At 35.8% G+C, this 19190-nt stretch overlaps 1 protein-coding gene and 1 pseudogene across 1 annotated transcript in view; one reads left to right on the top strand and one right to left on the bottom strand.

Annotated features, from left to right (window-relative positions):
- The window catches only part of CLSTN2 (calsyntenin 2), a 987453-nt gene that overhangs the window by 778984 nt on the left and 189279 nt on the right, over positions 1 to 19190 (bottom strand). The window lies entirely within an intron of this gene.
- LOC141521706 (acyl carrier protein, mitochondrial pseudogene) lies at positions 2662 to 3126 on the top strand (annotated as a pseudogene).

The following is a 19190-nucleotide window of genomic DNA, read 5'->3' as shown; positions in this document are numbered from 1 at the left end:
AAATATCTCATTGAAAAAACAACTGATATGGAAAACAGACTTAGGAAAGATAATTTAAAAATTATTGGAATACCTGAAAGTCATGATCAGGAAAAGAGCCTTGACATCATTTTCAAAGAATTACTGCAGGAAAATTGCCCTGATATTCTACAAGCAGAGGGCAAAATAGAAATGGAGAGAATCCACCGATCCCCCAGAGAAAGAGATCCCAAAAAACCAACCCCTAGGAATATTATAGCCAAGTTCCAGAACTTCCAAGTCAAAGAGAAAATATTACAAGCAGCCAGAAGGACACAGTTCAAATATCGTGGAGCTGCAGTCAGGATCACACAGGACTTAGCAGCAACTACATTGGAAGCTCGTAGGGCTTTTTGGAATGGCCTGAGATGAACAGAAGGTTTGATCTTCAGATACAGGACTCAGGTGAAGCATGGAGATTGGAGGAGAGGGGGGAAATATGAGGGACTTAATGAGGATGAACTGCATGTATAGAAAAATGATACTGATAATATTCATATGAACCATCTCAGTTAATAGAGCAGGTAGAGAGAGTTTTTATAGTTGAAGCACAGGAGAAAGCTGAATTCGAAGATAAAATATGGTGTAAAAATGGAGTCAATAGAAAAAAGGGAAATGGAATGGGAGAAAGAAAAAGGAGAGGGGGAATAGTCCAAGATATTTCACGTAAGATTTTTTTTTTTATTACAATGAGCTATTGCAATGATATGGAAGTGGGGAGGCAAGGGGGAATCAGAGGTGGCTAGGAGAGGAAACAGCATATATACTTAATGGGGTATAGACATCTGGAGTAAGAAGGAGCAGGGAGCAGGTGGAAAGGGTGGGGATGTGAATAAAGGAGGAGAGGATGGACCATGGGGGGAGAGTGGCCAGATATAACACATTTTCTTTCTTACTTCTTGCAAGGGGCTGGGATTGGAAGGCCTGCCTAGGACCACAGGGACAGGTGGATTCTGGGCCTAAGGGGTGGTATGGGGGCTCAGGGCTTCTTGGCCACAAGACCAGGGATCTGTATGCTGAGCCAGTCAACGACCCTACAGCAGAGTCAGAGTGAATGGAGAGAGAAAATAGAGTACATGGTAGCGGAGAAATAAGAAAGGAGGGAGTTGCGATCAGCAATGGCAACAGTGGAAAAATATGAAAATAACTTTTGTGATAGACTTACCATAAAGAATGTGATCCACCCATGATAGAGTTGTTGGTGTTGGAACAAAGACTCAAGCACATTTTTTGTTATTATTATTTGGGGGAGGGTGCAAGGCAAGTGGGGCTGGATGGCCTGCCTGGGGCCACATAGCGGGGTGATCTTTAGGTGTGTGGGGCCGGATTTGGACCCAGGTGCTCCTGGCTCAAGGGCCAATGCTCTGTCTGCCACCCAGCCACCCCTACTATTATTACTATTTCATTTTATTTTGGGTCTTTTTTTTCTCTTTTTTTTTGTTTTTTGCAGGGCAGTCGGGATCGGGTGGCTTGCATGTCACATGGCTGGGTGATTGTTGGGTTTAGGAGGCTGGATATGGACTCGAGTGCTCGTGGCTCCAGGGCTGGTGCTTCGTCCATTGCGCCACCTGGCCATACCTACAATTATTACTATTATTTTTTTTATTTTAATTTTTTTCTCTCCCCTTTACTTTTTTTCGCCCAAGCAAGTCTACCTATATTTGTGGGGGAGGAGGAGTATTTTGTTTACTTGTAAACAAGAATATTTTATTAATGTAAAAAAACACTTGTACAAAATGAGAATAAAAAATAAATTAAAAAAAAAAGAAAGGCATTCCATGATCATCAGGAAGAATTCAGCTACTTAGATAAGGAAATGACTGTGATATTAAAATAAAGTCATCAAAAATATTTTTTAAAAAGTCAATTAATTAAAAGGAGGAAAGAATTACTTATATTCTTTTAGGTTAGATTCTTCTCAAATTTGAAACTATTGGACTAGTTAAAAATTTTTCTTAAAAAAAAAATCTTGTTCCTCAAATTTTTTCCATGTCACTCTATTTGCCTGCCCCACCAGCTATTCGAATGATTAATGGCTTGAGCTGAGTCAGGGAGTAGGCCTTCCCTAGGAGACTTCACAGAAGTCACTTGGCACTAATTTTTGCTAAACAACTAGACCCAGAAGCTATCCCCAGCTGAAGCCCCCACAGCAATAGTAAAGGAAGATATAGAAAAATTTGTTTATACTCATTCTTCATTTCTTACCCTCTTGCAATCTGCCTTCCATCCCTGTGTCTTAACTCAATTGGTCTATCTAAAGTGACCAGCATTCTCTTCGATGCTAAATGAGAGAAAATCTTCTGAGTCTGCATCTTACTTGGATATTGTTGACTATTCTCCAAAATCATCTCTTCTTCAATGGCTTTTAAGGTTCTGCCTTTGAGTCTCTACTCAGACTCCTCCTTCTCAATCTCTTTTGCTGCATCATCATGGAACTCCAATTTTTTTTTTGCAAGGCAAATGGGGTTAATTGACTTGCCCAAGGCCACACAGCTTGGTAATTATTAAGTGTCTGAGGCCGGATTTGAACTCAGCTACTCTTGACTCCAGGGCTGGTGCTTTATCCACTGTGCCACCTAGCTGCCCTGGAACTCCAATTTTCTAAACATAATATTTCCCTCAAGAATCTGTTTGGGACTCTGGGTCAGCGTAGCCATGGCGGCCTGTGTCCTCTCTGCCTGTGTCCGCCGCCTGCCCTCGGCCTCGGTGCCACCCTCCTGCCCCCGGGGCCCTGCGCTGGCCTGGCTTCAGCTGCTGGGGTCGGCCCCATGTGCGGTGGCGGGCCTGGCCCCCACGCACACTCAGGTTTCAGGAATATCCCTATAGTTGAGCCGCCGATATAGTGACATGCCCCCTCTGACACTGGAGAGCAGTAAGGACCGTGTCCTCTATGTCTTGAAACTATATGATAAGATTGACCCAGAAAAGCTTTCAGTCTTTTCCCATTTCATGAAAGACCTGGGCTTGAATAGTTTGGACCAAGTAGAAATTATAATGACCATGGAAGATGAATATGGGTTTGAAATTCCTGACACAGCTGCCAAAAAGTTAATGTGTCCACAAGAGATTGTAGATTACATTGCAGATAAGAAAGAGGTGTACCAATAAAGTAATTTTTTTTTTTATTTTAAAGAACTCACATGATCCCAGCCAGTGCGTCTGAATGTGAGAACATATTAAGAGACCGTTGCTGCATTTGCCGGACTATTTCTGTTGAAACTATATATTTAAGTTGTCTAAATATGTGTTGACCTTTAAAAATAAACATATAAAATTTAAAAAAAGAATCTGTTTGGGTCCTCTTCTCTTCTTACTCTGAATTCTCTCAATAACTGAATTAATTCATGGAGATGAATGAAATCATTATCTCTATAAGGAGAATTCTAAATCTATAAGTCTGTTCTATTTTTCCTCAATTCTATCTTTCACTGACAATTGATTATTAAAACATGTCCATCTGAATCTCCAATCATCTCAATCATTATATTCAAAAAAATTTCTTTATCCTCCACCATGAAAGTTTGCCCTTCTTCAAACTCTTCTCTTTCTCTGGAATGCAGCACCATAATTCTAACCATCCAGTTTTTCAACTTAAAGCCATTCTTGCCTCTTTTCTCCTTCTTACTAACCAACCCTCATTCATCTTAATATTGCAAAATATCTTGTATCTGTCATTTCTACTGCTTACTAAAATAATTTCTAAATTGTTATCCCTGACCTCATTATGTATATTCCATAATTTATACAGCATACAAAAGAATCTTCTTAAGGCACTGATCTGACCATGTCACTACCATACTCAAAAATTTTCAATGACTCCCCATTGCCTCAAATTAAAAATACAGACTTCTCATATAACATTTAAAGTCATTCATAATTCAACTCCAACCAACTTAGACTTGTTACCTACCATTCTCCTTAATGCAGTATTTATTTCAAGCACACTGGTCCAGCAATCATTTCTTGAGTTCAGGATCCCATTCCATATCTTATATTCAATGTTTTTCTCCTGTCTGGAAGAGGTTTCCTCTTCATACAGTCTCTTGGAATGTAAACTTTCTTTAAGTCTCAACTCAAATGCTCCAATATGGTTTCCTGATTACTCCTAATTGTTAGTTTTTTTTTCTCCTCTCAAATAGCCTTGAATTTATTTTTGGTGCGTTACTCTATCCCCGGGACAGCTAAAAGTACTTTCCAGTTATTACTTGCTTCATTTTTGTGTTTATATTCCATATATTGGGGGACTAAACTCATCTTCGTGGGTTCAAATGTGGCCTCAGACGCTTAATTAGCTGTGTGATTCTGGACAGGTCATTTAACTCTATTTGTTTCAGTTTCCTTACCTATAAAATGAGCTGGAGAAGGAAATGGAAATCCTCTCTAATATTTTTGCCAAGAAAACTCCAAATGAGGTCACAAAGAAACAAACTTGACTGAAAACAATTGAACACAACAGAAATTTGCTCCATGCAAACACAAAGGGGAAGAGTCCCAGAGGTCTGGAACAGTGAGGCACCAAAGCATAGAAATGCTAAGAAAGAATGAGTTAAATACAACAAAGGCAGACTGTTTTTGTTGGATGGAATATTTGATGAAGTGCTTATTATTATTGCTTACAACATAATAGAGTGATTTGAAATTATCTTGGAGGGGCACTTGGAGTTGTGATAGGTCAATGTCCTCCTGGAAATGAAAATGTACTTTAGGGTCCATTCTACTTCTAACCTAAATTATCCATCTATTCACTAAGGAGTGGCTCTTATTACTTGTCTTACAATTACCATCAGTCTGGTTGTTTATAGTATAATAATTCTCAGAGGTGTGGGAGCTTGTGTTACTTCAACCAAATAGAAATGTAGTTTAAAAAATTTCCTAGAGCAATGCAAGAAATGAAATTGCAAAAATTCAATGTCAGGTATATGGAAATAGATTGAACTCTTGACTAGTTAAGAATCTCCAGGACAGAGGCTTTGTCCAGCATCCTGCAGAACTCATCTCAATGTAATGGTCATCAATATTCCTAAAATATAAAGGAAGCAGAGTTATTTCATCTTTGAGTCACCTTAGGGGAGGCAAAATGAAAATGTTCCTGACAGCCCAAACTTCAGAGAGCTTGTGAATTTTTTTTTCACAGAAATCACTGTTTTGTGTGTACTTTTGAAAATTGGTTTGTTTTTAGCTTACATTCATTTACAAATATACCATTTCCTTCCACTAATACATTATAACAAAGAATTTAAAAAGAGAGGGGAAAAAATAGTAAAGCAAAACTAACCCATGCCATATGGTCTATAGTGACTAGATTTCTAATAATGGGATAAAATAAACCACATCTCCAAAATTGCTGATATTATTATTCAATTTAATATGTGTGTGGTGGTGGGTATATATGTATTTAAATAAGATGAGCAAAAGTTTGGAAGATCATATCCTAGAAAGTATTTCAGGGCAAAGTCATGTTCCTCATTACCCTGATTAGGAGGGAACAAAATGCCTTAATCCAGATTCCCTTGAGTATAGACATTCTACTCAGGAAACATTGTAAATTTAAAATAATTGGTAAAAACTACTGGGGCTTATACATTCATGGTACAGGAAAGGTGGACGAGAAAGGAATTATTGAAGTCAAAACACCAGGCAGTTCTCCCTCCTTGTTCCTGCAGACTTCTCACTCTTCTTATTTTTCCTGTGGCCTGCTAAGTGCCACGGATGAAAGAGATATGACCTTTAAAGTAAAGGTCTGACTTAGACTGTCAAACTCCATGAAGTCAGGATGATACTGTGAAGTTCTTTATTCAAGCAAGCCTCCAGGTTGCAAAGGGCTCTTGATAATTAAGTTTTTGATAAAGACTGTGAAAAATTCATATTTTGGAATCTTGGGTTTATTTTTCTACTCAATAATCTGTTATTTGGGATTATTTTAAAGTTTTACTTAGAATTTTCTCTACAAGCTCCAAGAATTCATCCTCCTCCACATTACCCCCTCCTCACATGCTTTTTATTTGCTTCTTTCCACTCTGTTTCTGACTAGAATTTAAACATTCATTCATTTGCCTGGGGCTGTCACCAGCAAATTACTTATTAATTTCAATATACTGTGGAGTCATCATCTCAAACCCAAACAATGAACTGACTCAGAAATCTCAGTGTTAATACCAATGCCCTGACATTGTACTTTCTTTTAGAGATTTTTGGAGATATTCTAATGAAGAATACTATACATTTGATCAAGTGAATAAAAGAATTTGATTAATCAGTAATTGAAAATTTTCATAATTTGAATCTTGAAAGTGCTAGTATTCAAAAGTAGGTTTAATAAGCACAAAGGGACTATCAAAATGATATTTTCTCACATAATCATTTATAATGTCTAACTGCATCAACTTTTTGGTGGTCTCCTAAAGGCTAATGTGGTCAACAGATTATATTGTCAATTCTTGTTTTCAACTTAATGATTTTTTTTTAGTTTTTGCAAGGCAAATGGGGTTAAGTGGCTTTCCCAAGGCCACACAGATAGGTAATTATTAAATGTCTGAGACGGGATTTGAACCCAAGTACTCCTGACCTCAAGGCCAGTGCTTTATCCACTAAGCCACCTAGCCACACCCTTAATGATTTCTTTATGTAACTAATGACTCTTATTCTCATCAGGAGCTCTTAGCACCTGGAATGGTGTTTGTCAGTTGGACAAAATGATACATTTTGTTTATATTTTTTTTGTCCTCAAGGCTAATTTTCCATTTTTAAAGGATACCTTTTCCTCAGTTGACAGTTGTTAATGAAGAAAATTAAATGAGCCATTAATATCAGGAAGCCATTACTTCTATGTAAACAAGTGTGACAATCATCTCATTATTATAGACTTGCAAGCTGGACATTCAGGATTTTATTTCCTCCTGGATCACCTGCCTGAAATTGTATACTAGGCTGCCACCAGGTTGTCAGTGATACCTTGGTTACAGCCACATGACCCAAATTCAGAGTTTATGTAGAAGATTCAGTTTAAATAAGGTATTGACATGCTTTTTCTCTGTCAATTTACTTCTTCATTCTTCAGCCTTCTAATCTGTAAAATGGGAATGGTACAGTATTTCTTATTTATTTCACAGGACTCCTACAAAAATCAATTGGAATAATAGATGTGAGAATGCTTTGAAAAGAGAAATGATTTTGATAAATGAAAGTAACTATGTATATATTACTTTGAAATGTTGACATAGCATTTTCCTCAGTTAATAAGCAGCGGTGTTAGTATTTGAACCCAGGTCTACTGACACCAAGGAAACCATATGAGAGAGCTTCAATAGTAGCAAAATTGTAAACATGATGGATATGGAAGCAGAGGGTCTCAGTTTGAATACTAGCCCTATCTTTTATTACTTGTGTGACCTTAGGTAAGTCACATAACCTCTCTAGGCTCAGTTTTATCAGTTGTAATATAAGGGGTTTGGACTGAATAAACTCTAAGGTCCCTTCCTTCAAAAATCTATGACTCTATATCTCCAAGTTCAATGTTCTTTCCATAAAGCCATTCTATCCTATCTCTTAATGATGAAGTTCAACAAAAAGTGCATTGGTTAAAAAAATCACACATTTGGATAACATATAAAATTTAAAAAATATAAACCAAGAATAATAAATTAGTCAACTTTTCCAAGTGGGGGGAGCGCATTCTCCTTGGAAAGCTAATGTGTTGTTCAAGGATCAGTTTACTCCAAGGAGGATCAGTTCATTTTAATAAGTTCTTTTGGATCAAATATATAAATAGCAATGGGGCCATTCTGCTTCAAAATTACATGTACAATTAAAGTGGAGAGGCTTTTTGTATCTATCACTGATTCTGAGTTTAAATTCAATTAAAAGATAAATCATACCTTTATTTCTTTATTACTCATACTAGAGTATGAGTGCTAAGGAGTCCCCACTCCCCCCAACTCAGAGAACATGAACCAGTATGATGGAAAAATGCAAAACTGAATCCTAACAGATACTCTTCCTCCTGATTCTTACAATAATCCTTAAATTATTGTCATTCTAACTTTCTATGTCCAAAAGACTGAGACATTTTCTAAGAAAAGTCTTTCAGAATTGAACACTGCCCTACGCCTTCACTCTGACAAGGCTTTGGGTTACTATGGGTTCAGGAAAGGATGTGGGAAGAAAAATTAAATACCAAAAGTCAGACATTTCTCTCTGACTGCATCATGCTGAGCAGGACATTCTACTTCCAATTTTTCTTCTAAAAATGCCATGTGACTTGAAAACATAGAATACTTGTAGGAAAAAATCTTTGCAGTAAATTTCTATGGTAAATTTCTCATTGCCAAGTTATATAAATAACTGTTTCAAATATGCAAGAACAAGATAGATAAATGGTCAAAGGATAATATCCAACAGACAGTTTTCAAAAGAAGAAATTCAATCCATCAAGCAATTACATTTAAAAAGTATTTAAAATCACTAATGATTAGAAAAATGCAAAATTAAAGCAACTTTGAGGTTCTACTTCATAACTTTAAGAATATCAATGATGATTAAAAAATGAAACTGATAAATGCTGGAGAGAATGGAGGGAACCAGATACACTAGTACATTACTGATTGATCTGTAAATTGGTCTGACTATTCTAAAAAGCATGTCAAAACTATGTCCATAAAATTACCAATTCTCTATACTCTTTGTATCATATTTAAACAATTATACTAGGTCTATACTCCAAAGAAGTTAAAGAAAGATATGCAAAAAAGATAAGCAAAAAAATCATATAAATCCTTTTTGTAGTAGCCAAAGTTTAAAAAATAAAATATATATATTCTTATTTGGGAATAACTAAAAAAAAATATGGCATATGAATTTAATGAAATTTTATAGTTCCATTAAAATGATGAAATGGAAAATTTTAGGAAAAAATGGAAAGATATTTATGAATTGATAGAGAGCAAAGTGAATAGATTAGGAGAAAAATATAAAAAGATATAGAATAAGAATTTTGAAAGACTTTAAAACTCTGATCAATGCAATGATTAATCATAAGTCCAAAAGAATGAAGATGAAGAAAACATCATTCACCTATGACAGAAGGAAAATAAATTAAAATTCAAAAAGAAACATATATTCAGACTTGTCTAATATGGGAATATGTTTTGCTTAACTAAGCAGCTAGTATAAGACTTTATGTTTCTGCCACTTGAAAAATTGCTCAGTTTGGAGTGGTGGGGATAGTACATTGAGAGACAGTTTAATAAAAATGCTAGTTAATTGAAAAAAAAGAACTTAGTGCAATAATAGTCTCTGGAGGTATCTTCTGGACCTGACACAGTCAGCATTTAATAAATTTTTGTAGAATCAAAAAATGAACAAGAAACATAGAATAACATAGCCTCCAAGTAATCAAAATTGTAGGTCATCTAAAGGGCATTAACCATGCTTGCTGGGAAACGATAGTCCCTGAAGCATGTAGCACAATAAATTGTGTGCACCCTAAATTCTATCATCAGAGGCATGTGATAGGAAGAGGAGGTAAGCCAATAATTTGATGAAAGCAAGAGATAACAGGTGAAAACTATATTTTACTAGGTAAACATATAATATTGAGACCTAGAGAAGGCCCTCAGCACCCTAGGTGAATCCCCTATGTAGGATTTATAAGAAGACATAGACAAGGGTCACATAGGATAATATAACATGAATGGATTTTTCTCCCTTCCTTAAATCCATGGATGACATCTGGATCTATGGAAGTACTGAAATAATTTTATAATAGTCTCATCTCTCTGGAGCTCTTTGCCTACTTTCTTTGTCTTACAGGACCACATCGATGCTATCTATTAGAACATCACATCTGGCACAACTCAAACCAATTAAAACTGCAACAATATTAATAATATAGTATTATCACTTAGAGATCACTATATTGGGCACACACACACACACACACACATGTATGTATGCATGTAACAACAATAATAGAAATGTCCATAGTTCTCTCATTAAGATTAGCCCTTTTAATTCCATCATTTCAACTTTCCCAGTAATTAGTTAAGGCACTGACTACATTTTACACAAAAGGAAAAAGGGTTTCCAAAGGTCATGAGAAAGGTAACCTTAACCAGTAGCATAATTATTCAAAACAGGCCAGGTAGATCAGGGTTAAAGTGAGGGAAAGGAGTGAAAAATGGAACATTAATACATGTGATAAAATGAATTAGGGCATATTGATCATAGCGTTAGACTGACTTGCACCTCCCCCACCCTAGCCCTTCATGAAGAAAATCTCTATTATATAACTGACTTTTGACCCTTCCACCTAGCCTCTGAGCAATCATAGGAACTCTGAATAGCTCACAGGCATAGAAATGAAATGAGATTATGGGACAGAACATTCAGCTGAGTGGACAGAGCAGAAGTTAAAATGAAAATTCAGAATCATAGAATAATTAGAATAGAATAAGAATTAGAGATAGAATAATAGAAACACTAAAAAGGATGGTGAAATTGGGGTCTAGAAAAAATTATGTAATTCTTCTAGAGATACAGGTGATGGTTAGATTTGAAGTCAACTCTCCACTCTTGTTTCAGTTCCCATTCCAGATGTAATCTATGCTCATGCTAATACATTTCTACACGTTAAAATTAATTATGATCTGTGTGGTATAGTGGGAAAAACAGGAGGATATTTTGGAGGAGACAAGTGTTACAGGAATTTGTGACTTTTAAGCACTGCTGTTATTTCAATTTTTTTAAGGGAAGATGATTTCAAAATCAAAAAGTAAGTTGGGAAGGGGGAAAGTATTCTACAAATATTATCACATTTGATTCTCATGACAATCTTGAAAGTCAGTGCTCTTTTAGCCCCATTTTATAGTTGAAGACATTGAGGCAGATAGTGATTAAGGGACTTGCGCAAGTCACATTGCCCTCAGTCACAAATGACTGAGGCTGGATTTGAACTCCGGTCTTCCTAACTTCAGCCCTCATACTCTGTCCACTGCATCAGAAGACAAGGTAATTGGATTGGGTATGTAGGTAACTGGGTGGTAGAGAACTAAGGCTAAAGCTAGATGGAAAATAATCCTCTTATTCTACTGCCCCACCTCAAGTGCACAGGAGTTAACAGTGACATGAAACCATTAAGTCCCTCCCTGTCATTTTCTACTCATCAAACCCTAAGACCTTTAATAGTCATTATATATCAACATATCACTCTGTACATGCAAAAGTCAGCATTCCAACTATAAAGTGAGAGTACCTGTGCACAGACAACCAAGGTTTTCCTTCCTAAAGACTAAGATGTCGAGTGCTTAATGAATGAAAAAAGCCAAAGTGGAGAAAGGCGCTAAAGCAGTGGAAAACCTCAATGCAAAGATAGTTTGCCATGAACCAGACAAAATTTCCTGCCCTAGGAGTAGAGGTGATTTGGTGCACTGAGTGATGGATTCTGTACCCAGATTTTAGAATGTGAAATTAGGCATTTCCTATAACCAAAAGCGCAGAATACCTAGGAGATTTGAAAGGTGGGGGTTGAAGGGAGAAACAGGAGGAGGAGAAAAATAAATCTTAGACTAAGCCATAAAAAATGCTGCATGTGAAATACATTTTTTAACAAATTAATTTTCCCCTATTGAGTAAATTTATGGATCTGTTCTTGAGAGTCATATCATAGAATGGGGTTTTGGACATAATTTTAATGACAAACACTAGACAATGAGCCCATCAGAATCATTATTCTTCCCTTTAAAGAGCAACCATATCTCAGGCCTGACTTCTGTCTCCCCCAAATGTCCTGGGGGATCATATTAGTGAAACACCAATAGCTCTTAGCATTTACAAGAATAGAGGAGCCTTAGGGAAGGGTCAAGAATCCAGGGCTTTGAATTTCCACTCTAGGATTTCTTTCACAATACTATCATGCATATCACAGTGTCATAAATAAGATATTAGAACAGCAGAGCTGAAAGAGTTGTTGGAAATAATTTATTTCAGCTACTTCAATTCATAAAATAGAAAACTAAGAACCAAAAAAAAGGTTAGATGACTTGCCCAAGGTCACATTGAATTGCAATTCAAACTGCTTTGGTTCACAAAAATATTTCCTCCAAATATCACTAGGTAAGGTAAACAGTTATATTATTCTGTCATTTAAGTTAGAACTGACCCTTTGTGATCCCATTTGGGATTTTCTTGGCAAAGATACTGTAGAGGTTTACCATTTCCTTCTTCAGTTCATCTTACAAATTAAGAAACTGAGGTAGAATTCAGTGACATAGATAATAAGCATTTGAGGCCAGACTCAGGAAGATGAATTTTCCTGTCTCTAAAGTCTGAACAGTATCCACTGCACCATCCAATTGCCCCACCATTAGCCACTAAAATAACCCGACTCAACCAGAGAAAACAGTGCAGAGTTTATCCAGGTTCATATCACAGTAACAGAGAGGTACATGGAAAATAACAGTGTTTAGTACAAGAAGCAGCTCTGTATCCCCTCTGGACATGACCCTTGATGAATGGAAAGAGGAAAAAAAAATCCATCTATTCAGCACGTGGTAACTGCCAAGCACTCTACCAAACAATAGAAATACAAAGCAAACTGAGAGAATTTGTCTTCTCCATTAACTAGTGTTTTTCTTGGGGAAAACAGGAAATGGAGCAGAGTGGAGATAAAGGTCTGGTGATCATTACAAAAAGGAAGCAGGGCAGGTGGCAATATCCAGAGGTCTGGAGCAAACCTAGTGTCCACTATCTCCCTGTAAAGATTTTATTTAATGATCCCTGATCTTCAAAGGAGTGGAAGCTTCTCTCTCCATCCTGGAACCAGAGGTCTAGAGAGGTCCAGGGCCATGAGAAAGGGAATATTCTAGTGGGATTTGGGTTTGGATTAGGAAAAAAAAGTAATAAACAAGAATTGGGTTTGTCTTATGAGATGGGGAAGTAGAGGATAGAATAAAAGTCAACTTTTTGGACCCAGGTAATCACACCTATTTGAATATAAAGTGAAATATATATATATATATATATATATATATATATATATATATATATATATATATATATATAATATTATTTATATATTTGAATATAAAGTGAAAACTTATTCTCTCATGCAGATAAGTACAGATTCCAGATGTGCTAAAAACATAAAACAATAAAATAAAAATATTTTCACAAATTATTGAAACCTCTCTTAAAGGTCACCAATAGGAGCAGCTAGGTGGCACAGTGAATAGAGCACCTGCCCTGGAGTCAGGAGTACTTGAGTTCAAATCCACACTCAGACACTTAATAATTACCTAGCTGTGTGGCCTTGAGCAAGCCACTTAACCCTATTTGCCTGCTAAAAAAAAAGGTCACCAATAATGTCCTAAATCTGATGGCCTTTCAAGGTTCTCACCCTGTTTGACCTCTAACTTGTGACACCTTTGTTATTTTCCCAACTATTGGGGGCAGAGAGATGGTACAGTGGAGAGTGCTAGACATATAATCAGAAAGACTCAAATTCAAATCCTACTTCTGATACTTACAGATCCTGAAGAAGTCACTTAATTTGTCTACCTCAGTTTCCTAACACCTACCTCCCTGGGAAAGGAGAAAATGAGACAGTATTTGTAAAGTGCTTTGTAAACCTTAAAGTACTATATTTTTGTTGTTCTGTTGTGTCCAACTCATTGTGACCCCATTTTGAGGTTTTCTTAGTAGAGATACTGAAGTGGTTTGCTACTTCCTTCTCTAACTAATTTTATAGCTGAAGAAACTGAGGCATAGGGTTCAGTGACTTGCCCAGGGTTACCCAACTAATAAATATTTGAACCTGGATTTGAACTCAGGATCATGAGTTTTCCTGACTCTAGGCTAGAAACTCTATCCATTGCACCACTTAGCACTACATTGATGCTTATTCTTATGTTATGCTTATGTTTATGAATATTATTATAATTAGGCAGCTAAGTAGTGAAGTGGAGAGAGCACCAGGTCTCAAGTCAGGAAGACTCATATTTCTGAATTCAAATTCAGTGTCAGAACCCAAATAGCTATATGCTCCTGGACAAATCATTTAATCCTGTTTGCCTCAGTTTCCTCTTCTGTAAAATGAACTGAAGAAGGAAATGGCAAACTACTCCAGTATATCTGCCAAGAAAATTCTAAATAGGGTCATGAAGAACATTTCACAACTGAAATAAATAACCAACAACAAAATTATTATTATTCTTCCTGAATAGCTTTGCAAGCCTTTGCTTCATGATATTCTTTTCTCATTATCCTCCACCCTATTTGATTGCTTTTTCTGTCTCCTTTCTCAGTCATCTTCCCCAAACTTTCTCTTCCTTCTCTCTCCTCTTCTTTGTAGTCAATAAGTTAAATGTCCTGTCTTTTTTGTGTTCACAATATCTCTCCTATCTAGTCCGTTCTCTCTCTCTCTTTCTTATCACAATATATCTTACCCTTATTTGCAAAGCTCATCCAGGGTCTTCCACAAGTCTAACATGTCCTGTTGGCTCTAGTATCTCCCTTCCACCATCCATCCTCATCATCCCTTTCGGCCACATATTGACTTGTAATACCACAAATTATCATTATCTTTATTGTAATTTTATTTTGGCAAATATTTCTCGATTACATCTCAATCTGGTCCAGACCACGCTTGTTAGGGTTTTACTGAGAGGCTGCATGTTTGATACTTCTGCTTAAAATAACACACTTGTTAGTCATGTTATTTCCCAGCTTGAACATTTTCCTATTATCTCTAAAGTAAAATATTAACTTCTCTTTGAGACTTAAACCTCTCCAAAAGCTATCTACAACTTTTCCCCCCAAAATTTATTTCCTATTTCCGTTCCTTTACATACTCTAAATTGAAAAAAAGAAGAGCTATTCCCCAAATTCCCCCTATTTGGAAGGCATTTCTTCCTTAATGGAGAAACAGTGTTGTGCAGTGGTAAGAATATTAGCACCATGAGAGTCCTGGGTTCAAATTTTGCCCCAAACTAACTACAGTGATTGGGGCAAATCATTTAAACTTCTCTAATCCTCAATTTCCTCATCTGTAAAATAGAGTTAATAATACTTTTAATATTTACCTCCTTAGTTCTGAAGAATTATTTGATGATGTACAAAGCTTTTTTGTAAATCTCAAAGTGCTATGTTAACAATTATAGTAATTTACTCCACTTTTAAAAATTCATAGCTTCCTTTAAACTGTTAATGCTTTCTCATTCTTCAAATGACCTATTTAAAGATAACTAGGTGGTTCATCAACTAAAGTATTAAATCTAGGGTTAGGAAGACCTGAGTTTAAATTCAGCTTTAGATACTTACCAGTTGTGCCACTCTGAACAAGTCCCTTAACCTCTGTCTGTCTCAGTTTCCTCAGCTGTAAAGTGAGGATCATAATAGTACCTCCAGGATAGGTGCTCTATCCACTGTACCATATAGCTGCTCCCAATAGTACCTATTTCGATAAGAAAATCAAATGAAATGATATTTATGAAGTCCTATGTGCTATACAAATGCAAACCATTATTACACAATAGAACATAAGATTCTTGAGGGCAAAGACTTTTCAATTTTGTCACTGTATCACTAGCTCCCTGTCAAGAAGTGATAGAAATGCTTATTGATATGAATTAGACTTATATATCTCAGGATTCTTCTTCTTTTATTTGAAGCACTTGCCTCAGGACACCAGTTCCAGAATGCTTACATTGTCTTACACACTTGAGGAAGTCTATTTTGGATTTTAGCGCCATTTTACAAGGAAGGCAGGAATGAGGCATCATAGATTTAAAGCTAAAAGGGGTCTTGAAGGAAAAAAAAATGTCTTTTTCTTGCATTTTCTCTCACTCACATTTGGAGAGAAGCTATTTTGTGGGTGTTTTAAACCCAACACCCAAAAAGAAATAAACAAAGCAACAAAGTTATATGCACTATGATCACATTTAACCACATATCCATTTCTCAAAATCAAATCCTACCCCAAATCATCAAGGGTCTATTGATTAGTTTATCTCTCAGATGTCTTCCAATTCCATGATTCTACCATTCTAATAGCCACCAAATTTACAAAAATATTCTATGGGTATACATTAATTTATCCTGGAAAGGTGGGGGTAAGGAAGAAAAAGTACCCCTCCAAACCATTGCTCTACCCTCCCTGGCAGATAAATCTTCTAATTTCAATTTCTTTATGCCTCAGAAGAAGTTTCTTTGAAGATACTTTCTGCCACCTCCAACCCCCCCCCTTAGAGATTTTTCACACCAGACACTAGTGACATTGATTTCATCACACCTGGATTGGTATACTTACTAATCTATTATCTGCAACTGGTACATGAATCTAAGGACTGACTTACTATATGGAGCATTCGAAACACCAGAAACTGCTCTAAAAGTTTTCTGTCCATTGTCTGAATGTCAGAATAATAAAAGTTCATGTTTATAAAGCATGTGACATACATTATTTCATTTGTTCCTCATAACAACCTGGTGAAGGAGATGATATTAATATCCTTACTTTACAAATAGAAAAACTGAAATTCAGAGAGGTTGATTCACTTTGTATCATATAATTATTAAGAGGGTCTGGTAAAATTCAAATTCAGGTCTTTTTAATTAAAAAGTCTAGCACACTCTCTACCTTCAATTGCTTCCAAGAATAGACATCGAATTGCCTCTACCATAGTACCTAACCCTTTTCGCTCATTGCTTTCACAGGTTAGAATGTTTATTTTTTGAAAGATCACTATAAACTTCTCCTTTTTTATTAACTTGGAGCAGTTAGATGGCACAGTGGAGAGAACACTGACCTTGGAATCAGGACAGGAGTTCAAATCCAGCCTCAGAAACTAGCCACGTACTGACTGTGTGACCTTGGGCAAGTCACTTATCCCTGATTATCTCCCATCCAAGGTCATCTCCAGTCGTCCTGATTCATATCTAACCACTGGAAGCTGATGGCTCCAGAGGAGAAAGTGAGACTGATGATTTAGCATAGTGCCCCCTCATTCAAATCCAATTCCTGTGCTTGTAATATTGGATCACCTGATGTCATGGTCTTCTTCAAGAATGAAGGACAAACAACAAGGTGACATCAGCAGTGTTGTGAAACAGACAAACTTTATCTTCCAAGGCTAAACCTCCTTTTTTATATTCCTTTCTTTTCACTACCACCCCCAGCTAGTCATTTCAAATATATAGCATGCTTATGGAATTTCATATCTCCTCCCCTTCAAACTATGCTTGACTAGTTGTCAGATATGAAAGAGCCTAATAATCTTTAATTAATAATGAAATATTAGTGACTGATAAGGACATGATGTTATTAATTCACACTACAATCCTACTGGCTGATGAAAAGTTTATATGTTATACCTTGGATTTTCATTTTAATAATGGAATTCCTTAATCCAAAGAAATAGATCTCTAATAATGATAGCCAGGTCAAAGAGATATTTCACTTTAGACAAGGCATTAAACCTCAAATCAATATATAAATATCTCCTCTGCTCCTCTATAGGTCAGTCTTGGAGCACTTCAATTATTTTAATACTTCAACTTTTTTAATATTTTAAGTGCCCAACTGTCTCCTTCCCTTATTCTCTCCCTACCTGCTCTAGAGAAAACTACCATTTGACACAAATTATCTATCAATCAATCAAATCATACTCTGCATACTTCTGTTTATCCATTTTTCCCCCTCTGGAGGTGAATAGTATATATTCCTTCCAAGTTCCTTTACAACAGTATATTAGTGTCCCAGTTTTTCCACATCCCTTCCTACATTTGTCATTCTCCCATTTTATCATTTAAGCCAATCTGATAGTGTGAGGTAAATATCTTAGAGTTGCATTAATTTGCATTTCTTTAATCAATAATGATTTAAAGCATTTTTCATAGAACAATATATATATATAGCTTCAATTTCCTCATACATAAATAGCCTATTTATATTCTTTGATCATTTAAGTGTTGTACAATAACTCATATTCTTATTAATTTGACAAAGTTCTCTTTAAATTTGAAATGAGATCTTTGTCTGAGAAACTATAAAATTTTTCCTCACATTTTCTGCTTTCCATCCAATCTTGGCTATATTGGTTTTATTCATATAAAATCTTTTTTAATTTAATATAATCAAAATTATATTTTATATCTCACTACCTCTTGTTCATAAATTCTTCTCTCAGATATGTCTAATAGGTGATATGTAACATGTTCTTCTAATTTACTTATAATATCCCCATTTATTTCTAATATTATATACATTTTAACCATATCTTGGTAAATACTCTATACCTTGGTAAATGGCCTATAGCTAGTTTTGGTAAACTAATTTCTAATTTTTCCAACTTTTTAAAAACCAATTTGGAATTCTTACCCCCAAAGTTTAAATCTTTACATTTGTCAAACACAAAGTTACTCTAATCATTTCCTACTGTACATTATATATCTTCCCTGTTCCACTAATCCACCATTCAGTTTATTAGCCAGCACCAGATAGTTTTGATAATTATTGTCTTATGATAGTTTAATACTGGATAATTTAACAGTTCCGCATTCCATAGTCTCTGCTTTACATTACCCAAACTCCCACCCAACACATTTTTTGTTATTGTCATGAAATGGTGAACCTAAAGGAAACTTAATTTTCAACTTGACTTTTAGGAAATAAGCATCGACTAACTTTATTGCATTCACTCCTACTAAAAATCTGACTCCCAAAAATAGGTACTGGAAGCTGTCATCTGGAAAGTAATTTCATGTCTCTTGTGAATTCATTAACAAAGACCTAAAATCTGACAAATAAAGGCATGTTTGCAATCTGAGGATAGTCTATGAATTGAGGCAGAATGAAGGGAGACTCAAGAAAACAACATACACAGTGACCACAATAATGTAAAATAGAAAACAAAATCGCATGCTATGGAAGTTCAAGAATAAATCTTGTACTAGGAAAAGAAACAAACAAAAAAATACACCTCCTCCTTTCCTTAGAGATGTGAAGTAAAATGAGTTTGATCAATATTACATCCTGTCAGTTGTAGTTGGGTGAGAGGGCATCAGTAAAACAAAAATAAAATCCAAGGATAGTATTCATTTAACAATCAACTAGTATTAATGAGAAGCCTGCTATTCACCAAGTACTGTTCTAAGCATTAGTGATGCAAATGAAAATCTCT

Source organism: Macrotis lagotis, chromosome 1, assembly GCF_037893015.1.
Source record: "Macrotis lagotis isolate mMagLag1 chromosome 1, bilby.v1.9.chrom.fasta, whole genome shotgun sequence".
Classification (NCBI taxonomy): domain Eukaryota; kingdom Metazoa; phylum Chordata; class Mammalia; order Peramelemorphia; family Peramelidae; genus Macrotis; species Macrotis lagotis.
The sequence above is the reverse complement of the archived record's forward strand: the minus strand, read 5'-3'. Positions and strand labels throughout refer to the sequence as shown.